Genomic DNA, 19,634 nt, shown 5'->3' on the forward strand with positions numbered 1-19,634 from the left:
ATAACCCTTTTTATTGTAGTGTAAGATGTTTTGCATTTCCCTCATTGGACGGATAAAGACACTGAAGCAAGACTCACCTGATGGCATCAGACTCACTCTGATGGCAGAGCTGGGAGATCACCCCAGATGTCCGGTCTACACAGGCTCCTCTTTGTGAGTCAACGTTCCGTGAGCACGTGAGCGTGAATCAGCCTTCCAGAGCTGTGGCCTGCACCCAGGACTGGGGACAGGTACATCAGGAACTCCGCCCGAGTGGCCCTGCCTCGCCTGAGGGCTGTGACCTTGGGCGGGTCGCATCACCACACCTGGCAGTGAGGCTTCCTCTCCAGCATAGCCCCTGCCTGTGGGGGGTAACGAGAGGATTCAGTGAGGAGAATGAAGTGGATGAATCAGGGAGGGCAGTGCCTGGTGACAGGGAGGCCCCAGGGCTCCACACAGGGCCTGGCTTACAGCGGGGTAAAGGATATAAAGAAATGAGAAGGCAGGAAGGGGCCCACCTGAGGACCCCTTGCTGCATGTTCTCCAAGATTCTGCTAATCCTGAGCTCTTGAACTCCTGCCTACAGCCACTCAGAAGAGAGTCCCTTGGCTCAGATAAGCCGTCCCCGGCCTGCAGAAGGTTGGCTGGCGGGAGGCTGAACTCAGCTTCAGGCAAGCCCAACAGTCAGGAATGCAGGCCCATCCTGCCAGAGATTTCCTTTTTACAAAACCAGCCAGAAATCTGGGCTTTTATGTGAAATCTCCCAGTTTCAACATATTGACGACTAAATATTTGTAAACCCTGTACAAGCCAAACAAAACACACCTGTGGGCTAGAGTCAACCCACGGAAACCAGCCTGTGAGCTCTGCACTTAACCCTTTAGGGGCCAGCTTGTACCCCGTGGGAGGAGCCAGAGGAAGGCAGCTGGAGGCAGAGGTTGGTAAGCAGGAGGCCTAGGTCCCAGGTCCCTGTTTCTCTCATGCCTCAGTCTCCCCATTCACACGATGGGGTTGCCAGTCCTAGGGGAATGGTCCCCGGTGTGGACACCCCTCCTTTGCCCAGGCCGGGCCTGACTCACTGGGAGGGTCTGGGTTGGGCTCTTTGCTTTGCTGGAAGCTGAGTCAGTCTTGATTTGTGGCGATGATATGCAGACGCCACCCACCTGTCAAGAACCAAGCTCAGGGGCGCTTGGGTGGCTCATTTGGTTAAGCATCTGCCTTTGGTGCAGGTCATGATCCCAGGGTCCCAGGATAGAGCCCCCATATCAGCTCCTTGCTCAACAGGGAGCCTGCTTCTCCCTCTGCCAGCTGCTCCCCCTGCTTGTGCTCTTTCTCTCCCTGTCAAATAAATAAATACAATCTTAAAAGAAAAGAAAAGAAAAGAAAAAGAACCAAGCACAAATGGATACTGGCCATTGCAGGGAACGGCTGCGGAGGGTGAGGCTGGCAGAAACAGTTTCCAGGCAGGCCTCCGAGAGGGTCCTGTCCGAATGGGAGGTTGGGCCAAGAGACATCCACGATCTCTTCTGGCTGGTTTTAGTGCCTGCTCAGCACCCAGGGCTCCTCCAGTCTGGTCCTGATGAACCAATCCTCTTCCACTCTGAGTTCGGGCAATATGAGGCCAGTTCTGGCTTCAGCCGTAACGCTTGCGGTCCAGGTCCGGTCCCCGAGAGCAAAGCCTCTGCCACAGTGATTGGGTAAGGGTGTGCAAGTGACCCAACTGGACCTATGAGAGTCTGCCCTGGGGAGGTCACCCCATGGAAACAGCCTACCTATGAATGAAACCAATCCCAGAAAGGGTAAGCAGCCGATGGAGAAGGATTTCAGCTGGGGCTCCAGTACTTTGATCCAGCAGTTCCTGAAACCGCATCTACCTTCCAGGATCCAGGCACAGCATAAGCAAATCTCCAGTTTTGCTTCTGTTGTTTGTCAAGAGCTGCTAAGAGCCCTTCGGGGTCCCACCCTAAGGGTCTGTGATTCAGATTCTAGGTCAAAATACCTTCAGAGCTTCCGCCTGGACTAGTTTCTCAAGTTCTGACCCGAGTAACTTCATTCATTCATTCGCTGTTAATGCACATTTCTGAGCCCCCATCCCGATCAACTGAAACAGATCTTGGGGTGTCAGCCAGGAGTGGGTCAGGTGAGGTGTCTTAACAAGCTCCCAGGTGGTTCTTTTTTTTTTTTTTTTAAAGATTTTATTTGTTTATTTGACAGACAGAGATCACAAGTAGGCAGAGAGGCAGACAGAGAGAGAGAGGAGGAAGCAGGCTCCCTGCCGAGCAGAGAGCCCGATGCTGGACTCGATCCCACGACCCTGAGATCATGACCTGAGCCGAAGGCAGCGGCTTAACCCACTGAGCCACCCAGGCGCCCTCCCAGGTGGTTCTTATTAAGTCTGCAGTTTGAGAACACCTGCTTACCCCTGCTCTTCGTTTCGGCTCTCCTCCCGCCCCGGCTGAACCACGCGATCCCACTGTGGTCCAAACTGAGCCAATCAGCTTGCTTTCCCCTAAATTTGGGATTGAGACGTAGGGACCCAGTCTTTGTGGCTGTTTGAGCCTCGCTCCACCTCCCACTCCAGGATCTAGAAAAGGGTGCTCAGCAGAGGGAGAGGATGGAGAGAAGGAGCAAGAAGAGTCAAGGTGGAGAGTCTGACCTAAGTTACCAATGTTTCGTACTGTTCCTCATCCTGATCTCGGCTCCGTGAGTCCCCCTTGCCCATTGCCTGCAGTACCCCTGTGTTTTTATAGCCCCTTCGACTTTCTGGGTAACTAACTCCGTGATGTCTGTTACTTGGAGCCAAGAGACCCTTACCTGAGAATTCGCTTACTTCTCAAGGTCTCAGTTTCCTTATCTGTAAAATGACCAACATTTTGTGATTCAGGACACTCTCTCTCCATATGCAGCAGGTTCTCACCAAAGAGGCCCTGCTTCAACGACTCTTTCCTATAGGAGAGGTCTTGGTAACATGAGGTATAGGTGGTAGAAGGATTTTGCTATAGCAGTCAGTGCCTTTCACACTTTGGTGTGCATTGAAAAGACCTGGAAAAAAAAATGATCTGGAATCTAAAATGCAGATTCCTGGACCCCCCATGTACAATCTGTGATCACTAGGTAGGTCTGATAGGGCCCAATTATCTGTATTTTTTTTTTACAGATTTTTTGAGGTATAAATGATAGACAATGAATTCCATATATTTAACAATTTTTAAAGTTTATCTTTAATTATTTTTATTTATTTATTTTTAGTAATCTCTACACTGAATCTGGGGCTCGAATTCAGGACCCCGAGACCAAGAGTCACAATGCTCTTCCCACTGAGCCAGCCAGGCGCCCCTAACAATTTGATGAGTATGTATGTGTGTCTGGGAAACCATCACCATAATTAAGGCAATGAGAATTGCCATGAAAATCCCCATCAACGCTAAGTCTCTTGGTTCCTCTTTATAATCATCCTTTCTTCCCTACTTCCTCCCACCACTTCCCCAGGCAACCCTTGGCCAGTTTTCTGCCACTATAGATGGTGTGCATTTTCCAGAATTTTACCTAAACGAAATCACGCAGCATTCACCCTTCCTTTATCTGGCTTTTTTTTTTTTTTTTCACTCAGTCTAATTATTTGGGCATGTATCCATATCGACGTGTTTATCCAGAGCTCTGTCTTTTACTGCTGACTAGGCTATACAGTAATTGACCTATCTAATCACATACTAATGGACATTTAGTTGTTTCCAATATTCGAGTATCACAAAGAAAGCTGCTGTGGACCCTTGTGTATAAGTCTTTGTAGATACAAATGCTCTCGTTCCCTTGGATAAATACCTAGGAGTGGAACGGCTGGATCATATGGTTGGTGTGTGTTTCATGGTTTAAGAAGCCGTCAAGCTGTTTTTCAAAGCGAATGCCTCATTTCACATTCCCACAAACAGTGTCTGACAGTTTCCAGTGCTCCATATTCTTGCCAACATTTGGTGGCATTTTCATTTTAACCATTCCAGTTTGTGTGAAGTGGTATCTCGTTGCGGGTTTCATTTGCATGAAGGAAGACCAATGGTGTGGTTACTTGCCATCTGTAGATCTTCTTTGATGGGGTATCTATTCTATTTAAATGGCCTTCTTATTTTTTTTTTTAAGATTTTATTTATTTATTTGACAGAGAGAAATCACAAGTAGATGGAGAGGCTGGTAGAGAGAGATAGAGAGAGAGAGAGGGAAGCAGGCTCCCCGCCGAGCAGAGAGCCCGATGCGGGACTCGATCCCAGGACCCTGAGATCATGACCCAAGCCGAATGCAGTGGCTAAACCCACTGAGCCACCCAGGCGCCCCTAAATGGTGTTCTTATTAATGTGTTTGGAATTCTTTTTTTAGAAGATTTCATTTATTATTTTTTTAAGATTTTATTTATTTATTTGACACAGAGAGAGAGGTCACAAGTAGGCAGAGCAGCAGGCAGAGAGAGAGGGGGAAGCAGGCTCCCCACTGAGCAGGGAGCCTGATGCGGGGCTCGATCTCTAGACCCTGGGATTATGACCTGAGCTGAAGGCTTAACTAATTGAACCACCCAGGCACCCCTAGAGTTCTTTGTATATCCAGATACAAGTTCTTTGCTAACTCAGTTTTTGCAAATATTTTCTCTCACTCGGTGCATGCCTTTTCATCTTCTCGTAACACATGCCATAGGTTACTTTGAGAACATGGAGTCTGAGAACCTCTCTTCCATGACAAACAGCACAAATTCAAACAGTTAACAAAATTCAAACAGTAACGAGAGGGGCTCAGCTGTCCGACTTGCAAAAATCAAAAAGAGAGCTCTCAGGCATTACTGGTGATGGATAATGGACAACACTCTTCGTATTCTGTTATAAAGAGTGGAAACTGGTGCAAAATCCTAGGCAGACTATTTGTTGATCATTCATCACATCTTTAAATGCAGGTTTCTTTGACTAGGCAAGTTCAGTTCCAGAAATTTTTCCTGGAAAAAATAAAAAATCAAAAGCACTAAGTTGTCCCAGGACCTTCCGTCTGGGGTTTGGGCTGATAGGTGGGGCTGCAGACATGCATGGTTGGTCGGCCCCATATCTTGGAACTGTGTGTGCCCCAATGTGCTCAGGGCCCTTTTGCTGTCCAGCCTGGGTGGGAGGTCAGCAGAACTGGAGTTTGACCCATCCCTGGCAGAGTGGCCTGAGGAAAGTGGAATGCAGGTTTCACTCGATTGCATCAGGAATCTTGGTCTGCTGAGACCTGGGGTGGCCTTGGAAGCTCCAGGATTCAGGTTCTAACCAACCACCGCCAGCACAAACTGGGAAATAGGAACACTTGGTTGACATAGCTACTTGGGGCCAAAGAAGAGACAGACCTTTGCTCTCCAACCACCCATAGTTTCCCAGGGATGGGTGAAGGTGGGGCCTCGGCTAAAGCTGGGTCAGGACAGGAAGAGCTGGGTGTGAGAAGGAAGCTGGGGGCTGGAGATCTGGGTTCTAGATTAGTCCCTGTCCTACTGTGCCACTCAGGTAGAGCCAGCCCAATTCCCTTCCTAGGCCCCAGTCTCCTCAGCCGACAGTGAGGAGGTAGAGCAGATAGTCCCCTTTGGCCCCTCCAGCAGGAGTGAAATCATGGGTGCCAGAACCAACCAGACCTGAGTTCATTTCTAAAACTTTCTGTGACTAGCCTCTTTGAACCTCAGTTTCTATCTCAACTTAAAGCCCTATAGCATCTTCCTATTGTGTTTTGGGAAAAGGCCCTCATGATCTGCCCCTTCCCACCTCTCAGTTCCAGTTCCCATGACTCTCCCCATCATTTGTCACACTGCAGACAAACTGGAGCCCCCTAAACTCCTCCTTCTGACCCCAGGGCCTTTACACACACTGCTGCCTCTGCCTTGCATGTCTTTGGCCTCTCTTCCCAGCTAGATCCTATTCTTTTATCAGAGCTCAGATGCCACTTCCTCAGGGAAGCTCTCTCTGACCCCAGACACAGTCACTCCGGCTGCTTATCCCTTTCATAACACAATTGTGGTCATTAAACAATTATGTCTGCATGATTATTTGTCTGATTTCTGTCTCCCAGTGACATCATGAGCTCCCTGAGAGCAGAAATGAGACAGTCTTGTTTGGGCCCCTTCCACAGGCCTGGCATAGGGCAGGGACCCCTGTAGTTTTGTTGAACATGTAATGCAGACACCAGACTTCATCCATTCTAAGATGTGTTTCCCCACACATTTAAACATCTCTGAAGTCCAAATATATTTTACAACTGCAAGGGACAAGATAGCAACTGTGACATATTCATGAATACCTATGCCTATGTGTCAAAGCTTGCCGCTTGCGAGGACATCCTGAGACAGGAGTAGCATACCCTGAAGAAAACCGGTGTTGCCCATGCTCTTAACGACCAAGGACAATAATGTCTGGAACAACACAGACTTCAATGACTCTGAAGGAAAAGGTGATGTAGAAAAGTCAGACTCTGCCTGTACAAAAGTCTCAGGAATATCTTCACTAAATTATTTGAATCGTGTGTATGTACAATATTAGATACATGATTTTTTAAAAAACCTAAGTTTAAAAGAGCGCCATCAATAAATAGAAAATGAAATTTCTAAGTGATAAATGCTGTGTCATATTTTACTTGTTAGTGCTTTTTTCTTTTATAGTGGCACAGAAATCAATGCTGAATCTTTCTACTGAAGCCATCTCAGAATCGTTTCAATACTGCCGCTTCCTACCTTGATGGGATTGTGGGGCAATTCCCCGAGAGACCAGAGGAGGGCGCAGGGCTCTGGGCGGCCACTGGGGTCGCTCTGCTCCCAGGCGCCGTCCCAGCCCGAAGTTGGAGGAATCTGCGCTCTGAGAAGCCGGGCGGCGTGTGGTTATATCCATGTGCCCTATTGGTGGCGCTAGAGAACCACAGTCAGGCGCAGCCCAGAGCCTTCTAGGCTGGAGGGAGGCCTCAGGAGTGTCCTGTTCTGGCAAGGAGTAGGCTCTCTTGCTACCCCGGGGGAGAGAACATAGCCAGTTCTACCAGCCCATCTAGTCTAGAGGAAGCTCTGGGTGTGGAGACAGCTTAGGAACCAACAGAAATTGGGGTCCCTGCCCTGCCTGGACAAGTTATGTGATTTTGTTTCCGCTTCCCTTCCTGGCCTCGGTTTCCCTCCCCTGCAGTGAGGATGTTGAGAGCCTGCCAGACCTGAGCCCAGACAGTAAAAGTCTGCTGTGGCTGAAAGGCTGCCACTGGCTTACCTGCCAAAACCCTGGGACAGCTCTCACCTTGTCTGACCTTGCCACTTTCCCCTGAGGTCATGATGTTTCCCTTTTCCCTGGATTGGGACAAAAGATTCAGTGACTTTCCCAAGACTAGAGAACTGTGGGTGGTTGGAGTCGGGAGTGAAAGCTCCATCTGCTTGCTGCTTCTGCCGCGTCCGTCTGATGTCTCGTGATGGAAGGGAATACAAAGCAAGGTGGGAGTGAGTTTCCCACCAAAGAAAGGAGCAAAGAGAAGTTCTTTGGCAAGATGATGGACCCATCATACATGCCCAATTTGTCTCCCTACCAAAACCACAGTAAGATTTTTTAAAAATTTCTCAAAAGGGACACAGAAAGCACAAAGTATAAAAAGGAGAGCTTAATAAATTAGACTCTATCCAAATGTAAAATTTGCTCTTCAAAAGTCATTGTCAAGAGAGTGAACAGGCAAGATACACTCTGGGAGAAAAATATTTCCAGTACCTATCCCTGACAAAGAACTTGCACCCAGAATATACAAACAACGTTTACAACTCAATAAGACATACAGCTCAACTTAAAAATGGGCAAAATATTTGAACAGCTACCTTACAAAAGAAGATATACGAATGGCCAATAAGCATGTAAGAAGACACTGAATGTCATTCGTCGTAAGGGAAGAACAAATTAAATCCACAATGAGATAGACCTCTAATGCCCACTTGATGGTCCACGCTTAAAAAGACCGAAAATTCCAAGTGTTGGTGAGGGTGTGGGATAACTGGGACTCTCATCTCCTGCTGATAGAAATGTACAATGGAGTACCACTTTAGTTATTAAATTTTTTAAAAGATTTATTTATTTGACAGAGAGAGAGAGAGAGAGAAAGAGAGTGAGAGAGGGAACACAAGCAGGGGGAGTGGGAGAGGGAGAAGCAGGCTTCCTGCTGAGCTTAACGACAGAGCCCCTAAAAATTTTTTTAGAAGATTTTTTTTATTTGCGAGAAAAAGATGGAGGGAGAGCCCAAGCTGGGGTGTGGGTAGGGGAGGGCAGAGGGAGAAGCAGACTCCCTGCTGAACATGGAGCCCAACACAGGGATCCCAGGACCCCGGGATCATGACTTGAGCGGAATGTAGATGCTTAACCAACCGAGCCACCCAGGTTCCCTGGGTCACCACTTTAGAAAACAAACTTGCGGTTCTTATAAAATTAAACCTACACTTCCTACACACCCAGAAAATCTACCCTTAGGTATTTACCCAAAAGGAATGAAAACATAGGTCTGTCCAAAGGCTTGTTCAGGAATGTTCATAGCAGCATTGTTCACAACAGGCAAAAACCAAATCTATTCAGTGAGTTGTGTAAAAAAGTGTACAAATCTGGGACGTCTGGCTGGCTCAGTCGGAAGAGTGTGTGACTCTTGATCTCGGGGTTGTGAGTTCGAGCCCCATGTTGGGTGTACAGATGACTTAAATAAATAAGTAAACTTAAAAAAAAAAAAGAAGTGTACATATCTGAAGTATGGTGTGATTTAACCCGTAAATGCAATGTTATTTCCACAATGGACGGTAGAGGAGAGGAAATGGGGGGAGGGGTGATGCAGGAGGAGCGAAGTCCTCCATCCCAACAGGTGGTCAGTAGGTAGCATAGGGTAGACAGGGAGACAGGGGAGGTGTAGATAATGGTTAAAATTAATGTATCAAAAGATAGCCATATGTGCTTGTAACGTAGAAACAGGAGATGTGTAAGTGCTGGAAAAAAATCATCTGAGAGAGTCAGTAGTGGTTGTTTTTGGGGAGAGAGGGAGGGGCAGACAGGAAACCGCTGTCTCTTATCCCCCTTCAGCTCACGCTGATTTTGCTTTCTGTGTACATGCTGTATCTCATCGAGGCTGATGCCCATTTATTCACATTTTAACATATTTAAAATCAAGGTACCTCTTCTTACAGTCCGTGTGCTCCTGGCAGCTTTAACTGGCAGTGATTTCTCTTGATGGTGCATAAGAAATGGTGCACGTCGCAAAGGGTGATGTCTTGGGTTCCCTGAAGTATGGTGTTCTTTTTCCTCTCATTTATTTATGTATTTATGTCTGTATTTTTAGGTAATTTCTATACCCAGCGTAGAGCTCAAACTCCTGACCCCAGGATCAAGAATCTCATGCTCTACTGACTGAGCCAGCCAGGCATTCTTTTCATAAAATAATTATTTAAAAGAAAATATGAGCCAGTAGGAACAGCTCTTGTTTATTGAGCTCCTCTTGTGGGTCAAGCACTGTGTTTCCTGTCCATATTTTTTAGTATTCTAAACAACCCTGCCTTATAACTCAAATTTTTGAAGAGGAAATAGGGGCTCAGAGAGGTTAAGTGACTTCCTTAATGTCACGCAGCAAGTGATAGACACAAGTCAAAAACTAGGGGCTGTCTGATTCCTGGGTATGTCACCTCTGTTTTGATTAGTTTGAAAGAGTTCAATCGGGGTGCCTGGCTGGCTCAGTCGGTTGGGTGACTGCCTTCAGCTCAGGTCATGATCCCCGAGTCCCGGGAGGAAGTACCACATAGGGCTTCCTTCTCAGCAGGGAGTCTGCTTCTCCCTCTGACACTCCCCCCTCCATGCTCTCTCTCTGTCTCTCTCTCTCTCTCAAATAGATAAAATCTTTATTCTTTTTTCAAGATTTTATTTATTTATGATAGAGAGAGATAGCGAGAGAGGGAACACAAGCATGGGGGAGCTGGAGAGGGAGAAGCAGGCTCCCTGCTTGTTTGGAAGCTATATTTGCCCAGTGAGCTCACTATTTTAAGTAACGGTGTCTTTGTTTGGGGTGGCTGGGGCAAAGGGCTGTCGGCACTTATTTTGATGGAAGAAGGTGTGGGGGGTAAAGCTAGCCAGGTGGTCCATGGGCTTTGCCTCCCCATTTACAGTGTCTCATCCGCCCTCCTAACAGACACCCAGAGAGATCAAGCCATGCATCTGCAGTCACACAGCCAGGAGCCTGTCTGACCCCAGAGCCCGTGCTGTCTCCCCCCCAGCAATACTGCTTCTTTCCCAGTGATTACTTCTGATAGTTCACACCTATCTGGGGCACCAGCCCCTTAAAGGGAAACCCACATCCTGTCTCCGGTTCAGCCTCAAAGAGATGAATTTTCGATAGTGCGGCATCAGGAGCTAATCTCTCATGTACAACCCTGCCTCCTCTTTCCTTCCTCTCTCCCCAGCCCCCAACCTGCACATGGCCATGGCTTGCCTGTGACTTTTGCAGCATTTCCACACCTCATGTGTCAGAGTCTTGCTCTCCTTTTCTGTCAAATGAGAGGAAGAATAAAGCTGACTTCATAGGGTTCTTTGGAGATTGGATGAGCTGATGTGTGTTCCGTGCCTGGGACTATGCCTCGTGGGAGAGTCTGGGAGGAGAGCCTGGGAGTCAGGGGACATGGATGTGATCCCTGATTGTGCCACTGGGCAGCAACTGGAGGCAAGTCCCTGCGATTCTGCACTTTGGTGTTCTTGTCTGTATGATGGGGGCAGTGGCTCTGACCCACCTTTCATTTACTTAAAGTAGGTTCCAGGGGAGACAGACATTACTGTGGTTCATGGTCAGCTTCACTGACCCTCTTCTCCCATCAGAAAAGCCCATCTAGAAAGTTCATACCAAGACTTCTCTGTTCCTGAGGGTGCCAAGCATCTTCATGGGACCCTGCCAAAGGGTCCCTATGATCCTCAGTTTTTTCATCTGCAAAGTGGGCACTACAACCGCATATATCTCACTGCAGTGCAGTGAGAACTCAGTGAGCGAGGCCCATAGATTGCCCAGGTGAGCTCATCTGGCAGAAGACCTCCCTCCCACAAGTGTGCACGGGGAGATGAACAAGGATGTTCACTGCAGCAGGATTTGCAATGAAGGAAAGGGGAAATTGCCTCGTTCCCCTGTAGGCACCGACGGTGGCAGCCCCCAAGAGAGCCCAGTCCTTCTCTATGCCTGGTACTCATGGTCTTGGGAAGCCCTTCGCACACGTACCAGCACTGGTCTGAATGACCAGTGGCGGAGTGGCCTGCCGTTGCAAATGTCGCATCTGAGACTGGGTTATGAAAGACTGCCACTTCCATCTTGGGCTCTCTCATTACTCACTCTGGGGAAGCAGCTGTCACATCCTGGGGACACTCAGACAGCCTATGGAGAGGCCCATGGACCTGGCGTCTCCCACTACAAGCAGCCAGGCACTGAGGCCTGTGACGGTCACAGGAGTGAGCCCGGATGAGGATTCTCTGGTCCCTTCGGAAAACAGTGGCCTTAGCCAATGGCTTTCAGCGACCCCAGAGACCCGGAGCCAGAGCGGCCCAGCGGAACCATTCCCGGAATCCTGACCCTCAGAATCTCTCACGTGATAAATGTTTGTTGTTCACAGCTGCTAACTTTCAGTGTACTTTGTTAAACAGCAATAAATAAGGAATCCAGGGCCCCCTTAAATACATTTATACATGTGTTCTGGAATGCCGGACCAATGTTAAAAAGAATAAGATAAATCCCTCTATCCAAACATGGAAAGATAGCCAAGGTATGCTGCTCAGTGAAAGGGAATCTTGCAGAGCGATATCTATCAAATGCTTTGTATAAAAAGATGCTATTATGGTGTGGCAGAAAAAAAATCTGGAAGAATATGTCTCACTATTAATTGTAGTTATCTCTCCTTGAAGAGCAGGGAGGGGGCACAGGGGACCTTCATTCATTTCTGTGATGTTTGAACTTTTTACCATGTCTTACTTTGGTAAACCAGTAGAAAAATACAATAACTTTAAAAAGATTTACCTAAGATGGGCCTGATAGAAAAGCATAATAAAGATTTTTTTAATAATTTATTTATTTGACAGACAGAAAGAGAGATCACAAGCAGGCAGAGAGGCAGGCAGAGAGAGAGCGAGAAGCAGGCTCCCTGCTGAGCAGAGAGTCCGATGCAGGGCTCGATCCCAGGACCCTGAGATCATGATCCAAGCCTAAGGCAGAGACTCAATCCACTGAGCCACCCAGGCACCCCGAAAAGCATAATAAATTGGCTTAAATAATCAATAGTTCTTGAAATCTCAGTGTTTAACCAACTAGGAGTTAATTTCTTCATCTTGTGACATTCAGTCAGCATCCTCCGGGGATCTGGCCGATGGGGACTTTGCTCTTGCCTTGTCTTAACATGGGGCTTCCTCGGCTGATCTAGGACCAGGGCGCAGGTAGACCTCCAGCCGGCAGACATTGAAGCGAGAGGGTAGAGGATGAAGTGACAGGCTTTTGGTGGGACAGGTCTGAAATGATGCTCGGTCACATTTGCTCACATTCCATTTGCCCCAAATTCTGTCACCTTCTCTGGTCATGGCTCCTGCTTGAGGACCTCAGGACCGTCTATCTACCCCTGCCCACCTGCCACCCCCCGCCCCTGGCTGGCTGTCCATTTCATTGTGTTTTCCTACCTGAGAGCCTTCTTTCCCCCCAGGATTTGATTTTAAGGCATCTCTACATCCAGTGAGGGGGCTTGAACTCATAACCCTGAGGTCAAGAGTCACACACTACTGACAGAGCCAGCCAGACGCCCCCTAGCTGAGAGCCTTAGCCACAGGAATGTCAAGGCCAGGCGGTCAGGCTCCTCCAGATGCTGCTGGCCACCCAGAGGAAGGAAGCGCTGATGCAGCACATTCTGGAAATGTTAACTCTGCTGAGGGTGGCTTAGCCTGTCCAGTGTGGTCTGCCAGTCAGGAACACGGTCTTCGACCTGCTGCCCCTCCCGCCGCCCCCTCCCAAGGGCAGGGCTCCATCACCTAGGGTGGAGCTGTCTGAGGATGAACCCAGGGTCACGGAGCCCCAGGAGCTGTTTGCAAACTGCCGTGTGCACCTGTGTGAATTTGCAAGCCAGCAGTGCCAAGGTCAAGAGGTACAATGACTGGTGTTTCCTGGGCTGTGCCCTACACCAAGCATTGTGCTGAAGGCCTGCCCCGCAGGGGGGTGTGGGACCTCCAAGCTACTCTTCGAGGAGTCCCGAGATGGGGAAACTGAGGCTCAGAGAAGTGACATCATTTACCCAAGTTTTCATAGCTCCTAAGGTATAAGGCTGGAAAGAGAGTGTAGGCAGGTTTGCCTGACTCCAAAGCCACTGTTTCTTTTTTCTTTTTGTTTTGAGTAAGTTCTATGCCTAATGTGGGGCTTGAACTCATGAACCCAAGATCAGGAGGCCCGAGATCAGTGTTTATTGAGTGAGCCAGGCACCCCCAAAGCCAGTATTTCTAATCCTTACTCCGTGTGGGTAATCAGGGTCAGTATCTAGCAGTTGGTGACATTTGAACTGAGGCCTGAGCTTTGCGCAGTGGCAGTATCGTAGCCAATGAGGTTTATCCGAGGCGCGATTATTGCTAATTGAACTGAGGCCTGAATGATTAGGAGCCAGCAGCAATGGGAAGATGCGGGGAGAGACATACCAGGCAGCGAACAAGGCATGTGCAAATGCCCTGAGGCAGGCACAGGCTGGGACAGGGAAGCTGGTAAGATCACAGGGTCTAGAAAACAAGGGTAAGGGGAAACATGGAAAGTGAGCTCAGAGTGTGGGTGGGGGACACCCTGAGGGCCTTGCAAGCCACAGTAAGGATTTTGGATTCTACTTGAAGAACAGTGAGACGCTCTTGGAGGATTGAAGCAAGGGGGTGATATTTTCCAAACTGCAGTCTTGAGCATTTGCAAGTTTTGAACTATCTCAATATTCCACTAAAAGTGTCAGCTTCCGTACTGGACCACATAGAGCCTGGGCTGTGTCAGCATTTCTGCTCGTGGCCAAGCCAAGTAGGGCTATGTCAAGGACCCTAGGCCGGTAAGAAAATAACAGAGAAGGTAACTATATTAGTTATTTATTGACGTCTAACATATTAACTGCCCAAACTCAGCACCGCCAAATAACAAACATTTACCATCCCACAGTGTCTGGGGGTCAGGAACCTTAAGCTTAAGGTCTCTCACGGAACTGCAATCAACGTGTCACCCGGGGCTGGGGACCCATCTCAAGGCTCAAATAGGGAAGGATTTGCCTCCAAGCTCACTCACCTGATCGTCGGCAGCATCATTCTGTTCCTCCACGGCTGTTGGCCAGAGGCCTTCCTAGCCCCTTGCCTTGTGGGCCTTTCCACGGGGCAGCTCACAATGCGGCAGAAAGAAAGTCTACATCCTGGGAGGAATATCATAAATTATTTGGAATTCTTCTATAGGGACAATCTGTCTCTTCTCTCCCATGTACGTGTTTGTTCAATCATTTTCTTATGTCGATGTGGACTCATGCGTGTTTATTTTATACTTTGAGCTATAATACCATACTGCGTTGTGTATTTTGTTACTCAAATCATTCCAGCTTTGGCTGTTGGGAAATCTTTCAGGGTGGCTCCTGTGTCCCTTTAACTTGCCCCTATTCTTTGGGGTTTTCGAGCATTTCCTTGCTTTCTTGGCACCACAACGTGCCCCAGGCTCATATCTTCCCTGTCTTAACTTTGTAATCAACCATTTCTTGAAAGAGCCCCGATGTCTTATATTGAGGAATAGTATTTAGGAACCAAGACCTGGACACTGGATTTTTGATTTGTGTGTGTTTTTTTTTTTTTTAAAGATATTATTTATTTATTTGACAGAGAGAGAGAGAGAGAGAGAACACAACGGGGGAGCAGCAACAGAGAGGGAGAAACAGACTCCCCACTGAGCAGGAAGCCCAGCGGAGGGCTCAATCCCACTGGGATCATGATCTGAGCCGAAGGCAGACACTTAACCAACTGAGCCACTTGGGGGCCCCATGGGGTGCTGGGTCTTAGGGGTCTGTTGCTGCTAGACTGTCACTGCTTCTAGGCCGTCTTAGCCGTCCTGGGAGTTTCACTAGGTCTCTTTGTCAAAAGCTGACCCTGGACCCTGCCCACTCTCGGGGGAGGGGATGATAGCGAAGCCTGAATCCAGGAGACGGACATCACTGGGCGCCATCTTCAAGGCTGCTTCCTGCCGTGACTAATGGCAGCCGGGACAACTGTGAAGGTCAAGAGCAGCCCTCACGTGCACAGGCGGAGGACAGGCTGGGACACAACACGCGCTCATACAACGTGAACAGGAACGAGGAAGCCCTTTCCCCGTCTGTATGAAGTGACCTCCGAGATCCCCTGTTAAGTGGAACTGGCAGGGAGCGGAGCCTCGAATGTGGTGTGAGCCTTTCCTCTTCTTCATGAGAGAAAACAGAATATGCGCTCTCTGGAAAGACATACAAGAAGCTCCTAACGCTGACTTCTAGAGAAGAAGAGTAGGAAGTGTATCTAGATTTCTATGACCTATTTATCTAATATCTCGCTAATATTTAAAAAATTCTGGGACAACGTGAAAGTAGTTTGTGTTCCAAAAGTTCAAGTAAAACCGAAAAAAGGTGCTGTTATGCTGAGTGGAGGACAAAAGCTGATGATTTCTCGGTGGTTTGGAAAGAGAATAATAGTAGGCAGGCCAAGGCCCCCTGGGGAACACACGGGCTGAACTCAGCCCTGCTCAGGGGGCAACCTCATTCCCACAAAACATCATCGCCTGTCAACAACCGTGTCACACGCAGTTTGGGCAGCCGTTTCAGTGTTGTTCTTGTAGAATGGTTTGTGCTTAATTTGTAACTGTGTGGTGTAGTGGCCAAGCGTACAGGCTTTGGGAGCCTGACTGTGTGTGTCTAAATCTCGGCTCTGCCACTTCCCAGCTGGATGACCGTGGGCAAGCAACTCATCTCTCTGAGCTTCAGTTTCCTCTTCTGTAAAATGGGGATAATGATACTCCCCAAAGGGGACCTCAGTGAGTTAATACAGGTCAGGTGCAGAAAGCAGGGTCTCAATAAATGGGGGCCGCTATGTTCATACATATTTAGGAAACAGAGGAATTGAAATCATCTACGTCACCTCTGGAGCTCTGAGGGATTTTCCCTTTTTAGATGGGTGTTTCTGTGATTCTAGCTGGAGGAACGCTGGGCTCCCACCGGCCTGTGGTCCACGCCCAGCCCAGCACTGTTCACACGTGGACTGGCACCATCTGCCCGCTCCCAGTTCCCTCTCCTCCCCCGATCAGACTGGGATGTAAGCTGGGCAGGGCAGGGAAGGTTCGTTCACTCTGGTATCCCCTCTGTGCAGTCTGGTTCCTGGCACAGACAAGCGTTTCTGTAACCATTTGGTGAATACATGAACACACGAAGACCTGAACGAACGGAAACTCTGGCAGTCCCCATGTGACCACGTTACTGAACTTCCCCTCAGGTGATCAGGGAAGGCTTCCAGGAGGAAGTGCGGGAGGGGGGACCGTGACAAGGGAATGTTTTAGGCAGAGGGGACAGCACGTACAAAGGTTCAGAGATGAGGCAGTGTTCTAGTCCTTCGGGGAACTGAAAACAGGTTAATCCAGGTGGAAGTCAGAGAGTGAGGGCAGGAAGTGGCAAGGGTGGGTGGGTAGGCAGGCGAGCAGGGTCCAGATCATTCACTGTCCTGAGGAGGTTGGTCTTCCCCTGGATGGGAAGGATGAAGGGAAGACAGGGCCTGGCAGGGAGCTTGGAGGTGGGATGGGAAGCAAAGGAGCCCCTGCTTGAGCTGGTCCTCCTGGACTGTCTATGATTGTGTGGGCCTCGGGCCAGGGTCTGAGAAGTGGGTACTGGGTTCTTAGGAGGGTGGACACCAGACAAGCCCACACTGTGCCCCCCGAGCTGGCTGGCGGAACGGGAGAATCCATCTGTCCGTCAGCAGGACAACCTGGCAGAAGGTATTACATCCTTCAGATGTTCCTAACCTTCAACTCAGCAGTTCCTTTCCTCAGAACTTGTCCTGAGATAATAACTGAGGATTTGGGAGAAAGCTGGCTGGGAAGACATTCAGCAGAACAAAGGAGAACAATGGGAGGCAGTATCCGTGCCGGGAAACCAAGCGCTGCTCTGGCAAGAGTTGGCTGAAAGCTGCTGGACCGCAAAGATTTTCACAGCACGTTCACACACATTTTAATGCAAAAGTAATAAATCTCAGGGCGCCTGGGTGGCTCAGTCAATTAATCGTCTGCTTTCAGCTCAGGTCAGGGTCCCAGGGTCCTGGTATCCAGTCCTGCATCAGGCTCCCTGCTCAGTGGGGAGCCTGCTTCTCCCTCTGCCTCTGCCCCTCCCTCTGCTCTTGCTCTCTCTCTCTCTCTCTCTCAAATAAATGAAATCTTGAAGGAAAAAAACAATACACCTCACTTTTAAAATATTCAAATCCTAAAGAAAAGTATAAAGGAAAAACCAAAAGTTCCCCCTTCATCTGCCCATTTCTACTCCTGAAAGTTAAAGAGTGCTAGCATTTTTTGAACTTTCAGCTGTACATCAGTGCACATACAAACATTTAAACATACACACATACACATGTGTATTATCCAACACATACATGAGATGATATTTTAGTAAGGACATACATAGTTTCTTTTTTTTTTTTTTTTAAGATTTTATTTATTTATTTGACAGACAGAGATCACAAGTAGGCAGAGAGGCAGGCAGAGAGAAAGGAGGAAGCAGGCTCCCTGTGGAGTAGAGAACCCGATGTGGGGCTCGATCCCAGTACCCTGGGCTCATGACCAGAGCGGAAGGCAGAGGCTTTAACCCACTAAGCCACCTAGGCGCCTCTCATACGTAGTTTCTTAATAAAATATTATCAAATTCCATGTATAATGCTGGACAGTTACTGGGATGGCCCCCAATGCATTTTGCCTCCCAGCATCCATGCCCTGGCATAGCCCCATCACAGTGACTTTGGACGGACCACGTGACTTGTCTTGGGCAAGGGTACGTAAGCAAGTATGATGCCAGCTGGAGCTTGGTAAGTACTCGCACCTGGAAGCTTAGCCTCTTGAAATACTCCCCGAATCCAGCCACCGTGCTGTCCGGCAGCTCAGCTAGACTGCAGAATGGTTAGCGGCTCCACACATGGACGGCCCTGGTAGAGGACAGGCCATCTTGGAAGCTCCAGCCTAGCCAAGCTCCCAGGTGAAGGCAGCCCCATGATTGAGTCCTGCTGACGCTCGGTGCAAATGGCTAGTTTCTGGAGGGTGTGTTACTCAGCTATAGATAATGGAAATATAGACTGTTAAATATAGACACTTAAAAATAGACACTATATTAAGAAATACAGACACTTAAAAAAATCCTAATACACGCATATATCACGAACGTCCTCCTATGTCTGTTCATACAGATGAGGGCCTCTTTTTGGTGACTGCATAACTTTCCATGGGGGGAGTCCATGACGTATAGTTTTCTTACTGGTCTCCTACTGATGGACGTTCTTGGCCATGACAAACAGTGCTACCTCCTTGTGTGACGATCACTGCCAACGGACTTTAGAGTGTCTGTAGGATAAATTCCCAGAAGTAGAGCTGCTGGGTCAAAGGGTACACATTTGGAAGTTTGCACAGGAACTGCTCAAGTCACCCTCCAAAGTGGTCGCAGCAATTTATATTCCAGCTTGCGGTGGCTAAGTGGGTGAGGCCTCCAACCCTTGTCCAGACCTGGTGTGATCCAGCTTGAAAAGTCAGCTAAAGAGAAGCAGACAGAGTGAGCGTGTGAGAGTCTTACAGAAGTAGCAGGGCTGGGGGTGGGGGTGGAGGTCCGGACCGTGGGGAGGATCTGCTGTGGCTGCAGGCAGCAGAACCTGGGGCCCCAGCCCACACCCCCTTCCCCCACCACCTCCCGCCAGTTCCTTCCTCTTCTGCTGAGGCAGCTGTGCTCAGCACATCCTCTTTGAGCGCTGCCCTTGAAGACGCTTCCCCAGCAAACCTACCTCATGGTAAGCCCAAGTTCCTCCAGCCTTGACCCCTTCTTGCAGTGACCCTTTGGCTCAGATGGGTCCTGGCGCCAGCCCCCGCCTCCTGCAAAGAGAGGAGCCTTCCCGGTTCACCATTTTTTTTTTTTTTTCAGATTTTTTTTTTTTAAGATTTTTATTTATTTATTTGACAGAGATCTCAAGTAAGCGGAGAGACAGGCAGAGAGAGAGGAGGAAGCAGGCTCCCCGCTGAGCAGAGAGCCTGATGCAGGGCTCGATCCCAGGACCCTGAGACCATGACCTGAGCCGAAGGCAGAGAGGCTTAACCCACTAAGCCGCCTAGGCACCCCCAGGTTCACCTTTTGACTTTGGGTAGATCTTCTGATCTTCTGATCTGATCTTCTCTTGATGAGGCTGATCACCATACCAACCTTGGGCTCTGTTGTTTATTCCTTCAGCAAGTGGTAATTTATTTATTTATTCCTTCAGGAAACAGATATCTTTACTCATTCATTCATTCATCCCTTTGAGGAAAACTTATTTATTAATTTGTTCTTTCCTTCCTTCCTTCCTTCAGCAAACATTTTCTGGCCCTTTGGCCCCCATGGTCCAGGGGGAAGAATGGGTGACTACGTAAGTGTGTACTTTTAT

General features: G+C 48.6%; 1 pseudogene; it reads left to right on the forward strand.

Moving 5' to 3' along the window:
• Nucleotides 1-13,526: 13,526 nt before the first annotated feature.
• On the forward strand, nt 13,527-13,687 carry LOC122917837 (annotated as a pseudogene).
• The last annotated feature ends 5,947 nt before the right edge of the window (nt 13,688-19,634 follow it).

This window comes from Neovison vison, chromosome 9 (genome assembly GCF_020171115.1).
Source record: "Neovison vison isolate M4711 chromosome 9, ASM_NN_V1, whole genome shotgun sequence".
Classification (NCBI taxonomy): Eukaryota; Metazoa; Chordata; class Mammalia; order Carnivora; family Mustelidae; genus Neogale; species Neogale vison.